The sequence below is a fragment of the Ranitomeya imitator genome, chromosome 9, assembly GCF_032444005.1.
Source record: "Ranitomeya imitator isolate aRanImi1 chromosome 9, aRanImi1.pri, whole genome shotgun sequence".
Lineage (NCBI taxonomy): Eukaryota > Metazoa > Chordata > Amphibia > Anura > Dendrobatidae > Ranitomeya > Ranitomeya imitator.
Window position 1 is genome coordinate 136,448,534 of NC_091290.1, and position 20,085 is coordinate 136,468,618.

Consider the following 20,085-nt stretch of genomic DNA (forward strand, 5'->3'; position numbering starts at 1 on the left):
CCTGATGAGTGTAGCGAGTCTTCTGGCGAATGTGTGTTTCCCAGGTTTGTTGAGGTGTAGTCTGTCTCTGGCGAGGAGTCCATCGTACCAGTAATTCACACCGTGGTCCAGGAATCCAAATCCAAGTCTATGGATCTGTGAAAAATTTGCACAGCTCATTGATGGTTTCCCAGTTGGATCCTACTAGATTTTCACCGACTAGTTTCTAGAAAAAGCTCAAGAAACTTTTTTTTTTATTATTGCATAAGAAAAGAAAGACTGGTAAAAACTGGCACAGAGACCAAACACTGATGAAAAATGATCCAAAAACCCTGAAGAAAATTTCTCCATTTTTTTTACATCCGTAAAAAATAAACCCAGACGTGTGAATGTGGCTTTAGGCTTTTATATGAATAAACTGTTTTCGTCTCCTCATCTAGGTGTCTCCACCAATGGCTCCTGACACCGATGTGTCGTGTGATTGCAGATATGCGATGATATCAAAGATAAATGCCCGTTATCCGGCAGCTGATCAGCCAGAATAAAGGTTTAAGAGCCTTTCCCGGGGACTGAGAGCAATTTTGCAAAGTGAAAAAATGCAGTTTCATAAATTCTTTGTAAATTGTTTGCTTTATTTTGAGGTCACAGTCAATAAATGTGAAGTGTTTGTGGCACTTAGTATTGTGTTCTAGCCGATCATCGGAGTGCGGGGTCACAGCCGCCGGGGAAACCGAGTCAGGGCTGAAAGCAAAATCCGGTATTATATTATATCCAGATTGTTACAATATTGTGCAAATCTGATACTTCATAAAGGCTGGAAGACAATGCATCTGTTAGTGAGGTATGAATGATACCAAGGGGCTACACGATCAGTAATGCATGTACACAGTGACTGCACCAGCAGAATAATGAGTGCAGCTCTGGGGTATAACACAGGAGGTAACTCAGGATCAGTAATGTAATGTATGTACACAGTGACTGCACCAGCAGAATAGTGAGTGCAGCTCTGGGGTATAATACAGGATGTAACTCAGGATCAGTAATGTAATGTATGTACACAGTGACTGCACCAGCAGAATAGTGAGTGCAGCTCTGGAGTATAATACAGGATGTAACTCAGGATCAGTAATATAATGTATGTACACAGTGACTGCACCAGCAGAATAGTGAGTGCAGCTCTGGGGTATAACACAGGAGGTAACTCAGGATCAGTAATGTAATGTATGTACACAGTGACTGCACCAGCAGAATAGTGAGTGCAGCTCTGGAGTATAATACAGGAGGTAACTCAGGATCAGTAATGTATGTACACAGTGACTGCACCAGCAGAATAGTGAGTGCAGCTCTGGGGTATAATACAAGATGTAACTCAGGATCAGTAATGTAATGTATGTACACAGTGACTGCACCAGCAGATAGTGAGTGCAGCTCTGGGGTATAATACAGGATGTAACTCAGGATCAGTAATGTAATGTATGTACACAGTGACTGCACCAGCAGAATAGTGAGTGCAGCTCTGGAGTATAATACAGGATGTAACTCAGGATCAGTAATGTAATGTATGTACACAGTGACTGCACCAGCAGAATAGTGAGTGCAGCTCTGGAGTATAATACAGGAGGTAACTCAGGATCAGTAATGTATGTACACAGTGACTGCACCAGCAGATAGTGAGTGCAGCTCTGGGGTATAATACAGGATGTAACTCAGGATCAGTAATGTAATGTATGTACACAGTGACTGCACCAGCAGAATAGTGAGTGCAGCTCTTTAGTATAATACAGGATATAACTCAGGATCAGTAATGTAATGTATGTACACAGTGACTGCACCAGCAGAATAGTGAGTGCAGTTCTGGGGTATAATACAGGGTGTAACTCAGGATCAGTAATGTAATGTATGTACACAGTGACTGCACCAGCAGATAGTGAGTGCAGCTCTGGGGTATAATACAGGATGTAACTCAGGATCAGTAATGTAATGTATGTACACAGTGACTGCACCAGCAGAATAGTGAGTGCAGCTCTGGAGTATAATACAGGATGTAACTCAGGATCAGTAATGTAATGTATGTACACAGTGACTGCACCAGCAGAATAGTGAGTGCAGCTCTGGAGTATAATACAGGAGGTAACTCAGGATCAGTAATGTATGTACACAGTGACTGCACCAGCAGATAGTGAGTGCAGCTCTGGGGTATAATACAGGATGTAACTCAGGATCAGTAATGTAATGTATGTACACAGTGACTGCACCAGCAGAATAGTGAGTGCAGCTCTTTAGTATAATACAGGATATAACTCAGGATCAGTAATGTAATGTATGTACACAGTGACTGCACCAGCAGAATAGTGAGTGCAGTTCTGGGGTATAATACAGGGTGTAACTCAGGATCAGTAATGTAATGTATGTACACAGTGACTGCACCAGCAGATAGTGAGTGCAGCTCTGGGGTATAATACAGGATGTAACTCAGGATCAGTAATGTAATGTATGTACACAGTGACTGCACCAACAGAATACTGAGTGCAGCTCTGGGGTATAATACAGGATGTAACTCAGGATCAGTAATGTATTGTATGTACACAGTGACTGCACCAGCAGAATAGTGAGTGCAGCTCTGGAGTATAATATAGGATGTAACTCAGGATCAGTAATGTAATGTATGTACACAATGACTGCACCAGCAGAATAGTGAGTGCAGCTCTGGAGTATAATACAGGATGTAACTCAGGATCAGTAATGTAATGTATGTACACAGTGACTGCACCAGCAGAATAGTGAGTGCAGCTCTGGGGTATAATACAGGATGTAACTCAGGATCAGTAATGTAATGTATGTACACTGTGACTGCACCAGCAGAATAGTGAGTGCAGCTCTGGGGTATAATACAGGATGTAACTCAGGATCAGTAATGTAATGTATGTACACAGTGACTGCACCAACAGAATACTGAGTGCAGCTCTGGGGTATAATACAGGATGTAACTCAGGATCAGTAATGTATTGTATGTACACAGTGACTGCACCAGCAGAATAGTGAGTGCAGCTCTGGAGTATAATATAGGATGTAACTCAGGATCAGTAATGTAATGTATGTACACAATGACTGCACCAGCAGAATAGTGAGTGCAGCTCTGGAGTATAATACAGGATGTAACTCAGGATCAGTAATGTAATGTATGTACACAGTGACTGCACCAGCAGAATAGTGAGTGCAGCTCTGGAATATACAGTTAGGGCCAGAAATATTTGGACAGTGACACAAGTTTTGTTATTTTAGCTGTTTACAAAAACATGTTCAGAAATAAAATTATATATGTAATATGGGCTGAAAGTGCACACTCCCAGCTGCAATATGATAGTTTCCACATCCAAATCGGAGAAAGGGTTTAGGAATCATAGCTCTGTAATGCATAGCGTCCTCTTTTTCAAGGGACCAAAAGTAATTGGACAATAGACTCTAAGGGCTGCAATTAACTCTGAAGGCGTCTCCCTCGTTAACCTGTAATCAATGAAGTAGTTAAAAGGTCAGGGGTGGATTCCAGGTGTGTGGTTTTGCATTTGGAAGCTGTTGCTGTGAGCAGACAACATGCGGTCAAAGGAACTCTCAATTGAGGTGAAGCAGAACATCCTGAGGCTGAAAAAAAAGAAAAAATCCATCAGAGAGATAGCAGACATGCTTGGAGTAGCAAAATCAACAGTTGGGTACATTCTGAGAAAAAAGGAATTGACTGGTGAGCTTGGGAACTCAAAAAGGCCTGGGCGTCCACGGATGACAACAGTGGTGGATGATCGCCGCATACTTAATTTGGTGAAGAAGAACCCGTTCACAACATCAACTGAAGTCCAGAACACTCTCAGTGAAGTAGGTGTATCTGTCTCTAAGGGTACCGTCACACAGTGGCATTTTGATCGTTACGACGGCACGATCCGTGACGCTCCAGCGTCGTAACAATATCGCTCCAGCGTCGTAGACTGCTGTCACACTTTGCAATGTACGACGTCGACGCTGGAGCGATAATTTCATGACGTATGTGCGATGTAGAAGCCGTTGGTTACTATGCGCACATCGTATACAATATCGTGCACACCTTTGTTACACCATGCGATCATGCCGCCACAGCGGGACACTAGACGACGAAAGAAAGTTTCAAACGATCTGCTACGACGTACGATTCTCAGCGGGGTCCCTGATCGCAGGAGCGTGTCAGACACAGCGAGATCGCTGGAACGTCACGGATATATCGCTGGAACGTCACAAATCGTGCCGTCGTAGCGATCAAAATGCCACTGTGTGACGGTACCCTAAGTCAACAGTAAAGAGAAAACTCCATGACAGTAAATACAAAGGGTTCACATCTAGATGCAAACCATTCATCAATACCAAAAATAGACAGGCCAGAGTTAAATTTGCAGAAAAACACCTCAAGAAGCCAGCTCAGTTCTGGAAAAGTATTCTATGGACAGATGAGACAAAGATCAACCTGTACCAGAATGATGGGAAGAAAAAAGTTTGGAGAAGAAAGGGAACGGCACATGATCCAAGGCACACCACATCCTCTGTAAAACATGGTGGAGGCAACGTGATGGCATGGGCATGCATGGCTTTCAATGGCACTGGGTCACTTGTGTTTATTGATGACATAAGAGCAGACAAGAGTAGCCGGATGAATTCTGAAGTGTACCGGGATATACTTTCAGCCCAGATTCAGCCAAATGCTGCAAAGTTGATTGGACGGCGCTTCATAGTACAGATGGACAATGACCCCAAGCATACAGCCAAAGCTACCCAGGAGTTCATGAGTGCCAAAAAGTGGAACATTCTGCAATGGCCAAGTCAATCTCCAGATCTAAACCCAATTGAGCATGCATTTCACTTGCTCAAATCCAGACTTAAGACGGAAAGACCCACAAACAAGCAAGACCTGAAGGCTGCGGCTGTAAAGGTCTGGCAAAGCATTAAGAAGGAGGAAACCCAGCGTTTGGTGATGTCCATGGGTTCCAGACTTAAGGCAGTGATTGCCTCCAAAGGATTTGCAACAAAATATTGAAAATAAAAATATTTTGTTTGGGTTATGTTTATTTGTCCAATTACTTTTGACCTCCTAAAATGTGGAGTGTTTGTAAAGAAATGTGTACAATTCCTACATTTTCTATCAGATATTTTTGTTAAACCCTTCAAATTAAACGTTACAATCTGCACTTGAATTCTGTTGTAGAGGTTTCATTTCAAATCCAATGTGGTGGCATGCAGAGCCCAACTCGCGAAAATTGTGTCACTGTCCAAATATTTCTGGCCCTAACTGTAATGCAGGATATAACTCAGGATCAGTAATGTAATGTATGTACACAGTGACTGCACCAGCAGAATAGTGAGTGCAGCTCTGGAGTATAATACAGGATGTAACTCAGGATCAGTAATGTAATGTATGTACACAGTGACTGCACCAGCAGAATAGTGAGTGCAGCTCTGGAGTATAATACAGGAGTTAACTCAGGATCAGTAATGTATGTACACAGTGACTGCACCAGCAGATAGTGAGTGCAGCTCTGGGGTATAATACAGGATGTAACTCAGGATCAGTAATGTAATGTATGTACACAGTGACTGCACCAGCAGAATAGTGAGTGCAGCTCTTTAGTATAATACAGGATATAACTCAGGATCAGTAATGTAATGTATGTACACAGTGACTGCACCAGCAGAATAGTGAGTGCAGCACTGGGGTATAATACAGGGTGTAACTCAGGATCAGTAATGTAATGTATGTACACAGTGACTGCACCAGCAGATAGTGAGTGCAGCTCTGGGGTATAATACAGGATGTAACTCAGGGTCAGTAATGTATGTACACAGTGACTGCACCAGCAGAATAGTGAGTGCAGCTCTGGGGTATAATACAGGGTGTAACTCAGGATCAGTAATGTAATGTATGTACACAGTGACTGCACCAGCAGATAGTGAGTGCAGCTCTGGGGTATAATACAGGATGTAACTCAGGATCAGTAATGTATGTACACAGTGACTGCACCAGCAGAATAGTGAGTGCAGCTCTGGGGTATAATACAGGATGTAACTCAGGATCAGTAATGTATTGTATGTACACAGTGACTGCACCAGCAGAATAGTGAGTGCAGCTCTGGAGTATAATACAGGATATAACTCAGGATCAGTAATGTAATGTATGTACACAGTGACTGCACCAGCAGAATAGTGAGTGCAGCTCTGGAGTATAATACAGGATGTAACTCAGGATCAGTAATGTAATGTATGTACACAGTGACTGCACCAGCGGAATAGTGAGTGCAGCTCTGGAGTATAATACAGGATGTAACTCGGGATCAGTAATGTATTGTATGTACACAGTGACTGCACCAGCAGAACAGTGAGTGCAGCTCTGGAGTATAATACAGGATGTAACTCAGGATCAGTAATGTAATGTATGTACACGGTGACTGCACCAGCAGAATAGTGAGTGCATCTCTGGGGTATAATACAGGATGTAACTCAGGACCAGTAATGTATTGTATGTACACAGTGACTGCACCAGCAGAATAGTGAGTGCAGCTCTGGGGTATAATACAGGATGTAACTCAGGATCAGTAATGTATGTACACAGTGACTGCACCAGCAGAATAGTGAGTGCAGCTTTGGGGTATAATACAGGATGTAACTCAGGATAAGTAATGTAATGTATGTACACAGTGACTGCATCAGCAGAATAGTGAGTGCAGCTCTGGAGTATAATACAGGATATAACTCAGGATCAGTAATGTAATGTATGTACACAGTGACTGCACCAGCAGAATAGTAAGTGCAGCTCTGGGGTACGATACAGGAGGTAACTCAGGATTAATAATGTAATGTATGTACACAGTGACTGCACCAGCAGAATAGTGAGTGCAGCTCTGGGGTATAATACAGGATGTAACTCAGGATCAGTAATGTAATGTATGTACACAGTGACTGCACCAGCAGAATAGTGAGTGCAGCTCTGGGGTATAATACAGGATGTAACTCAGGATCAGTAATGTAATGTATGTACACAGTGACTGCACCAGCAGAATAGTGAGTGCAGCTCTGGAGTATAATACAGGATGTAACTCAGGATCTGTAATGTAATGTATGTACACAGTGACTGCACCAGCAGAATAGTGAGTGCAGCTCTGGAGTATAATACAGGATGTAACGCAGGATCAGTAATGTGATGTATATATTGTGTACTCATGCTCATACTGTAGTACTATGATGATTGCCACAGATGGTTTGTGTAGGGAGAATTCATCACGTATCCAACGTAATCAAACTCCAAGACCAAATGATCGAATCTCCGTAATGTCGCAGACATAGCGCTCCCGGATGAGATCATGCCCACGTCAGGCATCAATCCTAGAACATTCATTAACATTGCCGTCCACTTGGTTGTAATTACCGGCTCCCGATGTCACGGTCATTATTTAAAGCTACAGTAATTTGCTGAAACTGTGGGTTGTTTTCTAATTAAATGCTATTGATTGACTATTGCGTGGACAGATGAATATAGTGAAATATCAGCACTGGGCCCCGTGTCGGGGCACACTGTTAATGTCATGGGGTCCATTAATTTAAGCAATTCTTTGACCCTGCGCTGTAGAAATATCTTCTTGGTCCCTTTATTTATGTATCATGTGTAAATGCCCTCCTGTTATGGCCGCCAACAATAAACTGTCATCTCTGGAAAATATCTGGTCATTAGTATTGAATTTCCCTGCAGCGCCCCCCCCATGGGGAAACGAAGCATTGCCCATTGCAAAAGCTGACTGGAGTGCGATGCTCTCTGACTTAAACCGAGAACCAACCCCACCCTACATATCAAGATGTGTCAAAAAGGGATGCCCCCTAGGACACCAGGGACTGCAATCACTGGAGCCCCCATGGGTACATCCCTGGAGATATGTGAGTGACTCAGATAATCTACTGAATTCTATGTATTCATTTCTAATTTACGGTGCTGGTATCTATGTGTATTGCATGGTGTGCAGTCTCCCTAGGGCACCAGGACTAAATGTGACTGCGATTACTGAACCGTGTATAGTTATAGCCCAGGTGATTTGCTGATAAGACACTGAATTCTATATATGCATTTGTCATTGACAATGATGGTAACTGCATATATTACATAGGAGCTGACCCTCTGGGACACCAGGGCTACATGTGAAGGCAAACACTCAACCCACACAGTTACTTCCCTGGTGATTTGCCTTTATGCCAGAAAAGGCTCTGTATTCTATTTACGCAATTCTTATTCACAGTACTAGTATCTATATATGTTGCATGGATGCTGCCCTCCTAGACCACCAGGGCTGCAAGTGGCTGCCATTATTCTTCCCCTTACAGTGGTTAATTTTATATGCCAGAATCATATGTATGCATTTCCAATTTACAGTGTTGGTATCTATGTGTATTGCATAAGGTGTTGTCTCCCTAGGGCACCAGGGCTAAGTGTGACTGCGATTACTTAACCCTGACTAATTATATGCCTGACAAACCACTGTATTCTATGTATGTCTCATTCATGGTACTGATATCTATATATATTGTTGGTGCTGCCCTCCTAGACCACCAGGGCTGCAGGTGGCTGCCATTACTTTCCCCCCTACAGCTATGTCTCAGGGGTTCAGTTTATATGTCAGGATTGTATGCATGCATTTCTCATTATTAATACCAGTATTTATATAAATTGCATGAAGTGTGCCTCCCCCCTAGACCACCTGGGCTATCTGTGCAATACCTATATCACAGATAATATCCTGTGTGCATAGTAAAACTTATGTGTTTTTAAGCCACATAGCGGTGACAGCAAATTTCGACCTCACTTTAGAAATTGAAATCAATGAACAGATTGGTTAGATGTGTTGGGCAGCTATGTCTACAGTATTGTTCCTGACCTTCCCATTGGTATCGGGAGTCATATTGATGACTTACCCAGAGGTTAGCACTTGGGCAGCATGATGGCCCGGTGGTTAGCACTGCTGCTGTCCAATACTCGTGTTTTGGGTTCAACTCTGACTGAGGTCAATGTGATTTCTCCTCTCAGACACAACTTAGAAAATGAAATCAGAGACCTCCAATGAAACCTGCTCTTCCTTTTCATGACCTGTCGGTGGGTACTGATAGGCATATTGATGACCGAGCCATCAGGTGATGCCTTAGGTCAATTCTGACTGAGGTCTGAGTAGTTCTACCTCTCAGTTGTACTTTACAAATTACAGATAAACCTGCTCTAGCTTTTCCTGATCTTCCCATTGGTTCTTGTAGTAATAACAATGACTTTGACAAATATTTTTTTCTGAGCAGCACGGTGGCCCAGTGGAAAGCGATGATGCTTTGTAGCATAGGAGTCCATGATTCACATCCCACTATGGGAAGTTGCAAATGGACCCGCTCTAGTTTTTCTTCAATTTCCCATAGGTGCTGGTAGTAATATCAATGACTTTGACAAACGCTATCTTCTGAGCAGTACGGTAGCCCAGTGGAAAGGACTGGTGCTATGCAGTATGGGAGTCCAGGGTTCTGACCCCACCATGGACGACATCTGCAAGGAGTTTGTATTTTCTCCCCGTGCTCAGATTGTCAGCCTCCCGTGCTCCAAACACATACAGGTAAGGTCCAGTGATGGACGTGCTGTAGTTAATGATGTGTCACCTGTGCATCATCCAGGAGGGCTGCTTGCCTGTCCCCCCTTTGGGCAAGTATTCTGATTGGATCAATGTTCTGACACAATTAGTAACATATTGATTTGTATATAAGCAGCTCAGCACAAGCTGAACTGCAAAAAGGTGTTTTTGGACTTAAAAAAAATGTTTCCCCTTTTCCTAAGTATCATTTTAATAAATCCTGATATTGCTCCAGTCCTCAGAATAGGCACCATTCACCTTATTGACACACTTCCATCACTGTATGTCTTTAGCACATGGGCGGCCACAAACCTGAGCACGGGGAGAACATACAAACTCCTTGCAGATGTCGTCCATGGTGGGATCAGAACCCTGGACTCCCATGCTGCAAAGCACCAGTCCTTTCCACTGGGCTACCGTGCTGCTCGGAAGATAACCTTTGGCAAAGTCATTATTACTACCAGCAGCACCAATGGGAAGATGAGGAAAAAATAGAAAAGGTCCATTTGCAATTGCACACGTTAGGACTAGAACCCTAGACTCTCATGCTGCAAGACACCAGTGCTTTCCACTGGTCTACGGTGCTACTCCAAAGAAAACTTTTGGCAAAGTCATTGATATTACTTCCAGCACCAATGGGAAGATCAGGAAAAACTAGAGCAGGTCCATTTGCAATTTGTCATGGGGGAGATTTGAAGCAGCCTGATGGCCCAGTGGAAAGTGCTTGTGCTTTACAGCCCGAGAGTTCTGGGTTCTAATCCCACCCTGGAAAATTGCAAATTGACCCAATTTAGTTTTTCTTTATGTTCCCATAGGTGCTGGTAGTAATATCAATGACTCCGCCAAAGGTTATCTTCTGAGCAGCACGGTAGCTCAGTGGAAAGGACTGGTGCTCTGCAGCATGGGAGTCCAGGATTCTGATCCCACCATGGACGACATCTGCAAGGAGTTTGTATGTTCTCCCCGTGCTCAGATTGGTGATTGCCCATTCCCGAAAGACATACAGGTAAGGTCCAGTGATGGAAGTGCTGTGGTGTTACCTGTGTCTATCAGGTAATCAGCTCCTATACTGTGTTTCTGAGGATTGGAGTAAAATCAGGATTTATTAAAATGGTACTTAGGAAAGGGGGGAAATTTTTTCTAAGTCCAAAAAGACTTTTTCACAGCTCAGCTTGTGCTGAGCTGCTTATATACAAAACAATTTGTTACTAATTGTGTCAGAACATTAATCCAATCAGGATACTTGCCCAAAGGGGGAGGACAGGCAAGCAGCCCTCCTGGACAATGCACAGGAGACACATCATTAGCCACAGAACCTCCATCACTGGACCTTACCTGTATGTCTTTGGAGCACGGGAGACCGACAATCTGAGCACGGGGAGAACATACAAACTCCTTGCAGATGTCGTCCATGGTGGGATCAGAACCCTGGACTCCCATGCTGCAGAGCACCAGTCGTTTCCACTGGGCTACCATGCTGCTCAGAAGACAATCTTTTAAAAGTCATTGATATTACTACCAGCACCAAGAAGATCAGGAAAAGCTAAAGCAGGTCCATTTGCAATTTCCCATAGTGGGATTAGAACCCTGGACTCCCATGCTGCAAAGCACCAGTCCTTTCCACTGAGCTACCGTGCTGACCTGAAAATAACCTTTTCAAAGTAATTGATATTACTACCAGCACCAATGGGAAGATCAGGAAAAGCAATAGCAGGTCCATTTGCAATTTCCCATGGTGGGATTTGAACACTGGACTGCCATGCTGCAAAGAACCAGACTTTTCCACTGAGCTACCGTGCTGACCTGAAAATAACCTTTTCAAAGTCATTGATATTACTACCAGCACCAATGGGAAGATCAGGAAAAGCTAAAGCAGATCAAATTTGCAATTTCCCATGGAGGGATTAGAACCCTGGACTCACATGCTGCAAAGCACCAGTCCTTTCCACTGAGCTACCGTGCTGACCTGAAAACAACCTTTTCAAAGTCATTGATATAACTCACAGCAACAATGGGAAGATCATGATAAACTAAAGCAGGTCCATTTGCAAATTCCCATTGTGGGTTTAGATCCACAGACTCCCATCCTGCAGAGCACCAGCGATTTCCACTGGGCCGCAACGCTGCTTGGAAAAGATTTATGGCAAAGTCATTGATATTACTACCAGCACCAAAGCGAAGATCAGGAAAACCAGGATTATTAGCAATTTCCCATGGTGGGATGTGAACCATGGATTCCCATGCTGTAAATCAACATTGCTTTAAACTGGGCCACCATGCGACTCGTAAGATAACATTTGGCAATGTTATGACTCGCAGCACCAATGAGAAGATTAGGAAAAACTAAATCAAGTCCATTTGCAGTTCCTCATGGTGGGTGGATTTGAACCATGGACTCTCATGCTGCAAAGCACCAGTGCTTTCCACTGGGCCAATATGTGGCTCTGAAATTAACATTTAGCAAAATCTCATATATGTCTCGCAGCACCTATGGGAAGTTCAGGAAATGCAAGGGCAGGTTTGTTTACAATTTCCCATGGTGGGATCGGGACCTTGGGCTCCCATGCTGCAAAGCACCAGTGCTTGCCACTGGGCCACCGTGCTGCTTGACAGCTAACTTTTGGCAAAGTCATTGATATTACTACCAGCACCAATGGGAAGCTCAGGAAAAACTAGAGGACGTCCATTTGCAATTTCCCATGGTGGGATTTAAACCACAGACTCCCATGCAGAAACACACCAGTGCTTTCCATTGGGCCACCGTGCTACTCGGGGAATAAACATTTGGCAAAGTCATAGATATTACTAGCAGCACCAATAGGAAGATCAGGATAAACTAGAGCACACCCATTTGCAATTTCCAATGGTGGGAATTGAACTACGGACTCCCATGCTGCAACACACCAGTTCATTCCACTGGGCCACTCGCAAGACAACTTTTGGTAAAATCAATGATATGGCTCACAGCACCTATGGGAAGATCAGGAGGAAGTCCATTTGCAATCTCCCATGGGTGGGATCAGAGCCCTGGACTCCCATGCTGCAAAGCACCAGTCCTTTCCACTGGGCTACCGTGCTACTCGAAAAACAACCTTTGCCAAAGTCGCTGACATTACTACCAGCACTAATGAGAAGATCAGGAAAAACTAAAGCAGATCCATTCACAACTTCCCATAGTGGGATTAGAACCCAGAATTCCCATGCTGTGAAGCACCAGTGCTTTCCACCTTTCCACTGGGCCACCGTGCTGCTTTGAATAACATCCTGAAAAATTGCAAATGGACCTGTTCTAGTTTTTCCTGAACTTCCCATTGGTGCTGGTAGTAATATCAATGACTTTGCCAACAATAATATTGCAAGCAGCCCAGTGGCCTGGTGGAAAAGACTGGTGCTTTGCAGCATGAGAGTTCTGAGTTCTAATCCCATCATGGGAAATTACAAATGGACCTGCTCTAGTTTTTCTTATGTTCTCATTGATGCTGGTAGTAATATCAATGACTTTGCCAAAGGTTATCTTCTGAGTAGCACGGTAGCCCAGTGGAAAGGACTGGTGCTCTGCAGCATGGGATTCCAGGGTTCTGACCCCACCATGGACGACATCTGCAAGGAGTTTGTATGTTCTCCCCGTGCTCAGATTGTTGGCCTTCCGTGCTCCAAAGACATACAGGTAAGGTCCAGTGATGGAAGTGTTGTGGCTAATGATGTGTCACCTGTGCATTGTCCAGGAGGGCTGCTTGCCTGTCCCCCCCCTTTGGGAAAGTATCCTAATTGGGTTAATGTTCTGACTCAATTAGTAACAAATTGATTTGTATATCGCGAAAAGATGTTTTTGGACTTAGGAAAAATTTTCCCCATTTCCTATTTATCATTTCAATAAATCCTGATTTTACTCCAATCCTCAGAAACACAGGATTGGAGCTGTTTACCCAATAGACACAGGTAACACCACAGAACCTCCATCACTGGACCATACCTGTATGTCTTTCGAGAATGGGTGGCCACCAAACTGAGCACGGGGAGAACATACAAACTCCTTGCAGATGTCGTCCATGGTGGGATCAGAACCCTGGACTCCCATGCTGCAAAGCACCAGTCCTTTCCACTGGGCTACCGTGCTACTCGGAAGATAACCTTTGGCAAAGTCATTATTACTACCAGCAGCACCAATGGGAAGATGAGGAAAAAATAGAAAAGGTCCATTTGCAATTGCACACGTTAGGACTAGAACCCTAGACTCTCATGCTGCAAGACACCAGTGCTTTCCACTGGTCTACGGTGCTACTCCAAAGAAAACTTTTGGCAAAGTCATTGATATTACTTCCAGCACCAATGGGAAGATCAGGAAAAACTAGAGCAGGTCCATTTGCAATTTGTCATGGGGGAGATTTGAAGCAGCCTGATGGCCCAGTGGAAAGTGCTTGTGCTTTACAGCCCGAGAGTTCTGGGTTCTAATCCCACCCTGGAAAATTGCAAATTGACCCAATTTAGTTTTTCTTTATGTTCCCATAGGTGCTGGTAGTAATATCAATGACTCCGCCAAAGGTTATCTTCTGAGCAGCACGGTAGCCCAGTGGAAAGGACTGGTGCTTTGCAGCATGGGAGTCCAGGGTTCTGATCCCACCATGGACGACATCAGCAAGGAGTTTGTATGTTCTCCCCGTGCTCAGATTGGTGATTGCCCATTCCCGAAAGACATACAGGTAAGGTCCAGTGATGGACATGCTGTGGTGTTACCTGTGTCTATCAGGTAATCAGCTCCTATACTGTGTTTCTGAGGATTGGAGTAAAATCAGGATTTATTAAAATGGTACTTAGGAAAGGGGGGAAATTTTTTCTAAGTCCAAAAATACTTTTTCACAGCTCAGCTTGTGCTGAGCTGCTTATATACAAAACAATTTGTTACTAATTGTGTCAGAACATTAATCCAATCAGGATACTTGCCCAAAGGGGGAGGACAGGCAAGCAGCCCCCCTGGACAATGCACAGGAGACACATCATTAGCCACAGAACCTCCATCACTGGACCTTACCTGTATGTCTTTGGAGCACGGGAGACCGACAATCTGAGCACGGGGAGAACATACAAACTCCTTGCAGATGTCGTCCATGGTGGGATCAGAACCCTGGACTCCCATGCTGCAAAGCACCAGTCCTTTCCACTGGGCTACCGTGCTACTCAAAAAAACAACCTAACCCCAAAGTCGCTGACATTACTACCAGCACTAATGAGAAGATCAGGAAAAACTAAAGCAAATCCATTCGTAACTTCCCATAGTGGGATTAGAACCCAGAATTCCCATGCTGTGAAGCACCAGTGCTTTCCACCTTTCCACTGGGCCACCGTGCTGCTTTGAACCCCATCCTGAAAAATTGCAAATGGACCTGTTCTAGTTTTTCCTGAACTTCCCATTGGTGCTGGTAGTAATATCAATGACTTTGCCAACAATAATATTGCAAGCAGCCCAGTGGCCTGGTGGAAAAGACTGGTGCTTTGCAGCATGAGAGATCTGAGTTCTAATCCCATCATGGGAAATTGCAAATGGACCTGCTCTAGTTTTTCTTATGTTCTCATTGATGCTGGTAGTAATATCAATGACTTTGCCAAAGATTATCTTCTGAGTAGCACGGTAGCCCAGTGGAAAGGACTGGTGCTTTGCAGCATGGGAGTCCAGAGTTCTGATCCCACCATGGACGACATCTGCAAGGAGTTTGTATGTTCTCCCCGTGCTCAGATTGTCGGTCTTCCGTGCTCCAAAGACATACAGGTAAGGTCCAGTGATGGAAGTGTTGTGGCTAATGATGTGTCACCTGTGCATTGTCCAGGAGGGCTGCTTGCCTGTCCCCCCCCCCCCCCCCCCCCCCCTTTGGGCAAGTATCCAAATTGGGTTAATGTTCTGACTCAATTAGTAACAAATTGATTTGTATATCGCGAAAAGATGTTTTTGGACTTAGGAAAAATTTTCCCCCTTTCCTATTTATCATTTCAATAAATCCTGATTTTACTCCAATCCTCAGAAACACAGGATTGGAGCAGTTTACCCAATAGACACAGGTAACACCACAGAACTTCCATCACTGGACCATACCTGTATGTCTTTCGAGAATGGGTGGCCACCAAACTGAGCACAGGGAGAACATACAAACTCCTTGCAGATGTCGTCCATGGTGGGATCAGAACCCTGGACTCCCATGCTGCAGAGCACCAGTCCTTTCCACTGGGCTACCATGCTGCTCAGAAGATAATCTTTTAAAAGTCATTGATATTACTACCAGCACCAAGAAGATCAGGAAAAGCTAAAGCAGGTCCATTTGCAATTTCCCATAGTGGGATTAGAACCTGGACTCCCATGCTGCAAAGCACCAGTCCTTTCCACTGAGCCACCGTGCTGACCTGAAAATAACCTTTTCAAAGTAATTGATATTACTACCAGCACCAATGGGAAGATCAGGAAAAGCAATAGCAGGTCCATTTGCAATTTCCCATGGTGGGATTTGAACACTGGACTGCCATGCTGCAAAGAACCAGTCCTTTCCACTGAGCTACCGTGCTGACCTGAAAATAATGTTTTCAAAGTCATTGATATTACTACCAGCACCAATGGGAAGATCAGGAAAAGCTAAAGCAGGTCAAATTTGCAATTTCCCATGGAGGGATTAGAACCCTGGACTCCCATGCTGCAAAGCACCAGTCCTTTCCACTGAGCTACCGTGCTGACCTGAAAATAACCTTTTCAAAGTAATTGATATAACTCACAGCAACAATGGGAAGATCATGAAAAACTAAAGCAGGTCCATTTGCAAATTCCCATTATGGGTTTAGATCCACAGACTCCCATCCTGCAGAGCACCAGCGATTTCCACTGGGCCGCAACGCTGCTTGGAAAAGATTTATGGCAAAGTCATTGATATTACTACCAGCACCAAAGCGAAGATCAGGAAAACCAGGATTATTAGCAATTTCCCATGGTGGGATGTGAACCATGGATTCCCATGCTGTAAATCAACATTGCTTTAAACTGGGCGACCATGCGACTCGTAAGATAACATTTGGCAATGTTATGACTCGCAGCACCAATGAGAAGATTAGGAAAAACTAAATCAAGTCCATTTGCAGTTCCTCATGGTGGGATTTGAACCATGGACTCTCATGCTGCAAAGCACCAGTGCTTTCCACTGGGCCAATGTGTGGCTCTGAAATTAACATTTAGCAAAATCTCATATATGTCTCGCAGCACCTATGGGAAGTTCAGGAAATGCAAGGGCAGGTTTGTTTACAATTTCCCATGGTGGGATCGGGACCTTGGGCTCCCATGCTGCAAAGCACCAGTGCTTGCCACTGGGCCACCGTGCTGCTTGACAGCTAACTTTTGGCAAAGTCATTGATATTACTACCAGCACCAATGGGAAGCTCAGGAAAAACTAGAGGACGTCCATTTGCAATTTCCCATGGTGGGATTTAAACCACAGACTCCCATGCAGAAACACACCAGTGCTTTCCATTGGGCCACCGTGCTACTCGGGGAATAAACATTTGGCAAAGTCATAGATATTACTAGCAGCACCAATAGGAAGATCAGGATAAACTAGAGCACACCCATTTGCAATTTCCAATGGTGGGAATTGAACTACGGACTCCCATGCTGCAACACACCAGTTCATTCCACTGGGCCACTCGCAAGACAACTTTTGGTAAAATCAATGATATGGCTCACAGCACCTATGGGAAGATCAGGAGGAAGTCCATTTGCAATCTCCCATGGGTGGGATTAGAACCCTGGACTCCCAAGCGGCAAAGCACCAGTACTTTAAACTGGGGCACCATGCTGCTCAGAAGATAGCTTTTGGCAAAGTGATTGATGCTGCAAAGCAACAATGCTTTAGACCTTTCCACTAGGCCACAGTGTGGCTCGGAAGGTAAAATTTGGAAAAGCCATTGTAATGACCCGCAACACCAGTGCTTTCCATTAGGCGTCTGTGCTACTTGGAAGATAATTTTTGGCAAAGTCATTGATATGACTCACAGTACCAATGGGAAGATCAGGAAAAACTAGAGCAGGTCCATTTGCAATTTCCCATGGTGGGATTTGAACTATGGACTCCCATGCTGCAACGAACCAGTGATTTACACTGGGCCACCGTGCTGCTCTGAAGATATCCTTTGGCAAAATCATTGATATTACAACCACCACCAATGGGAAGATCATGTAAAACTAGAGCAGGTTCATATACAACTTTCCATAGTGGGATTTGAACCATGGACTCCCATTTTGCAAAGTACCAGTTCTTTCCACTTGGCCGCCAAGCTGCTTGGATTACATTCTTTGACAAAGTCATTGACATTACTACCAGCACCAATGGGAAGATCAGGAAAAACCAGAGCAGGTCCATTGGCAACTTACCATTGTGGAATTTGAACCATTGACTCCCACGCTACAAAGCACAAGAGTTTTGCCCTGGGCCACCATGCGACTCTGAAAATAATGTTTGCCAAAGTCATTGATATGACTCGCAGCACCAATGGGAAGAAAAGGAAAATTAGAGAAGGTCCATTTGCACTTTCCCATGGTGGGATTTGACCCATGGACTCACATGTTGCAAAGCACCAGAGTTTTCCACTGGGCCATCGTGCTGCTCAGAAGATAATATTTGGAAAAGTCATTGATATTACTACAGCACCAATGGGAACATAAGGAAAAACTAGAGCAGATCCATTTGCAATTTCCCACGGTAGGATTTGAATACTGGACTCCCATGCTGCAAAGCACCAGTGCTTTCCACTAAGCCACTGTGATTGATAAGACTCGAAGCACCAATGGGAAGATCAGGAAAAACTAGAGGACGTCCATTGGTAACTGCTAAAGTACAACTGCGAGGAAGAATTACTCAGATCTCAGTCAGAATAGAACTAAGGACCCAAGCGTGGAAAGGTAACCAAGCTAACCACTAATCCACCGTACTACATGAGCATTATTTGATGGCTAGGTCATCAACATGTCAATCAGTGCCCATCGACAGGTCATGAAAAATTAGAGCAGGTCCTTTTGTAATTTCCAAAGTACAACTGAGAGGGAGAATTACTCTGACCTTAGCAAAAATTGAACTAAGGACCCATGCACTGGAAGGTAATTGAACTAACCACTGAGCCACCATAGAATAACCTGATGGCTCGGCCATCAATATGCCTATAAGTACCCACCCACAGGTCATGAAAAGGAAGAGCAGATGCCCTGGTGGTCACTGATTTCATTTTCTGAGATGTGTCTGAGAAGAGGAATCTCATTGTTCTTGGTCAGAGCTGAACCAATGAAAACAGCAACAAGAAAAAGAAAGCAACAGAGTTAGGCTAGGTTCCCATTGCGTTAGGGCAATCCGTTAAGCGCATAGTGCTAGCGGATTGCGCTAACACAATGTTTATTTTGGAGCCGCGTTTGCCGTCCCCGCTAGCGCAGATCCCCGATAGCGAGGGACGGACCTCGGACGCACCTCGGATGCTGCAAGATAATTTTATGGACTGCAGGACAGTATAGATCTCGACCTCGTATAAATATCACACCTCAAAAAAAAATTTCTATACATTTAAACTGTTGATAAATGTTATCATTGTGCAAAGAGGAGATGATCACATCATCTGCATGACCGGCTCCAGGATGAGCATAAACTACAGAGAAGAAAAATCAAAAGATTCACCATGCATGTATGGGGAGGTACAAACAATAAGATACAATGTAGCTTCATTCTTCACTCAGGGTTATTGTCACTAATGGATGATGAGAACTAGATGAACATCCTGCCAGAAAGAGAACTCCAAGTTTCAGTGTCATTATCATATATCCCAATAATCAGTGTGTAATTATTCTGTTCCGTGATTGTCAGCATCATTACTCCCTATTCAAGGTATCAATGTCTTTACCCTGTGCCCAAAGTGTTAGTGTCATTATACTATTACCCAAGTGTCAGTGTCATTATATACTGTATGGAGGAGGAAAAATGAAGCAGACACTGAAAGGAACACCCTGCCTTCAGTGAAGCATGGTGGGGGGCTTGGAAATGTCTACAGTGAAGCATAGTGGGCACTATGTGATATGTGTCCTACAGTGATGCATGGTGGTGGCTTGGTGATGCTTATAGTGTAGCACAATGGCTGTTGCCAGCTAGTAGAGTGGCTCAGTGGTTAGCACTTGAGTGATTGGTTCAACTCTGACCAACAATAATGAGATTCCACCTCTCAGGTACATTAATAAACAATAAACATTATTCTGACAGGTTAGCATTGTAGGTTTCCATTGCTCGGGTTATTGCTTCAAATCTAACCAAGGACAATCATTTTCCACCAGGTACAGACGAGGTTGAAATCACACAGGCCCATGTTGTCCCCGTCCCCACGAACCAGATGGGATATATTACTAATATTACCCTGGATGGAGGAAAGATAGATTTTCTACAAGACC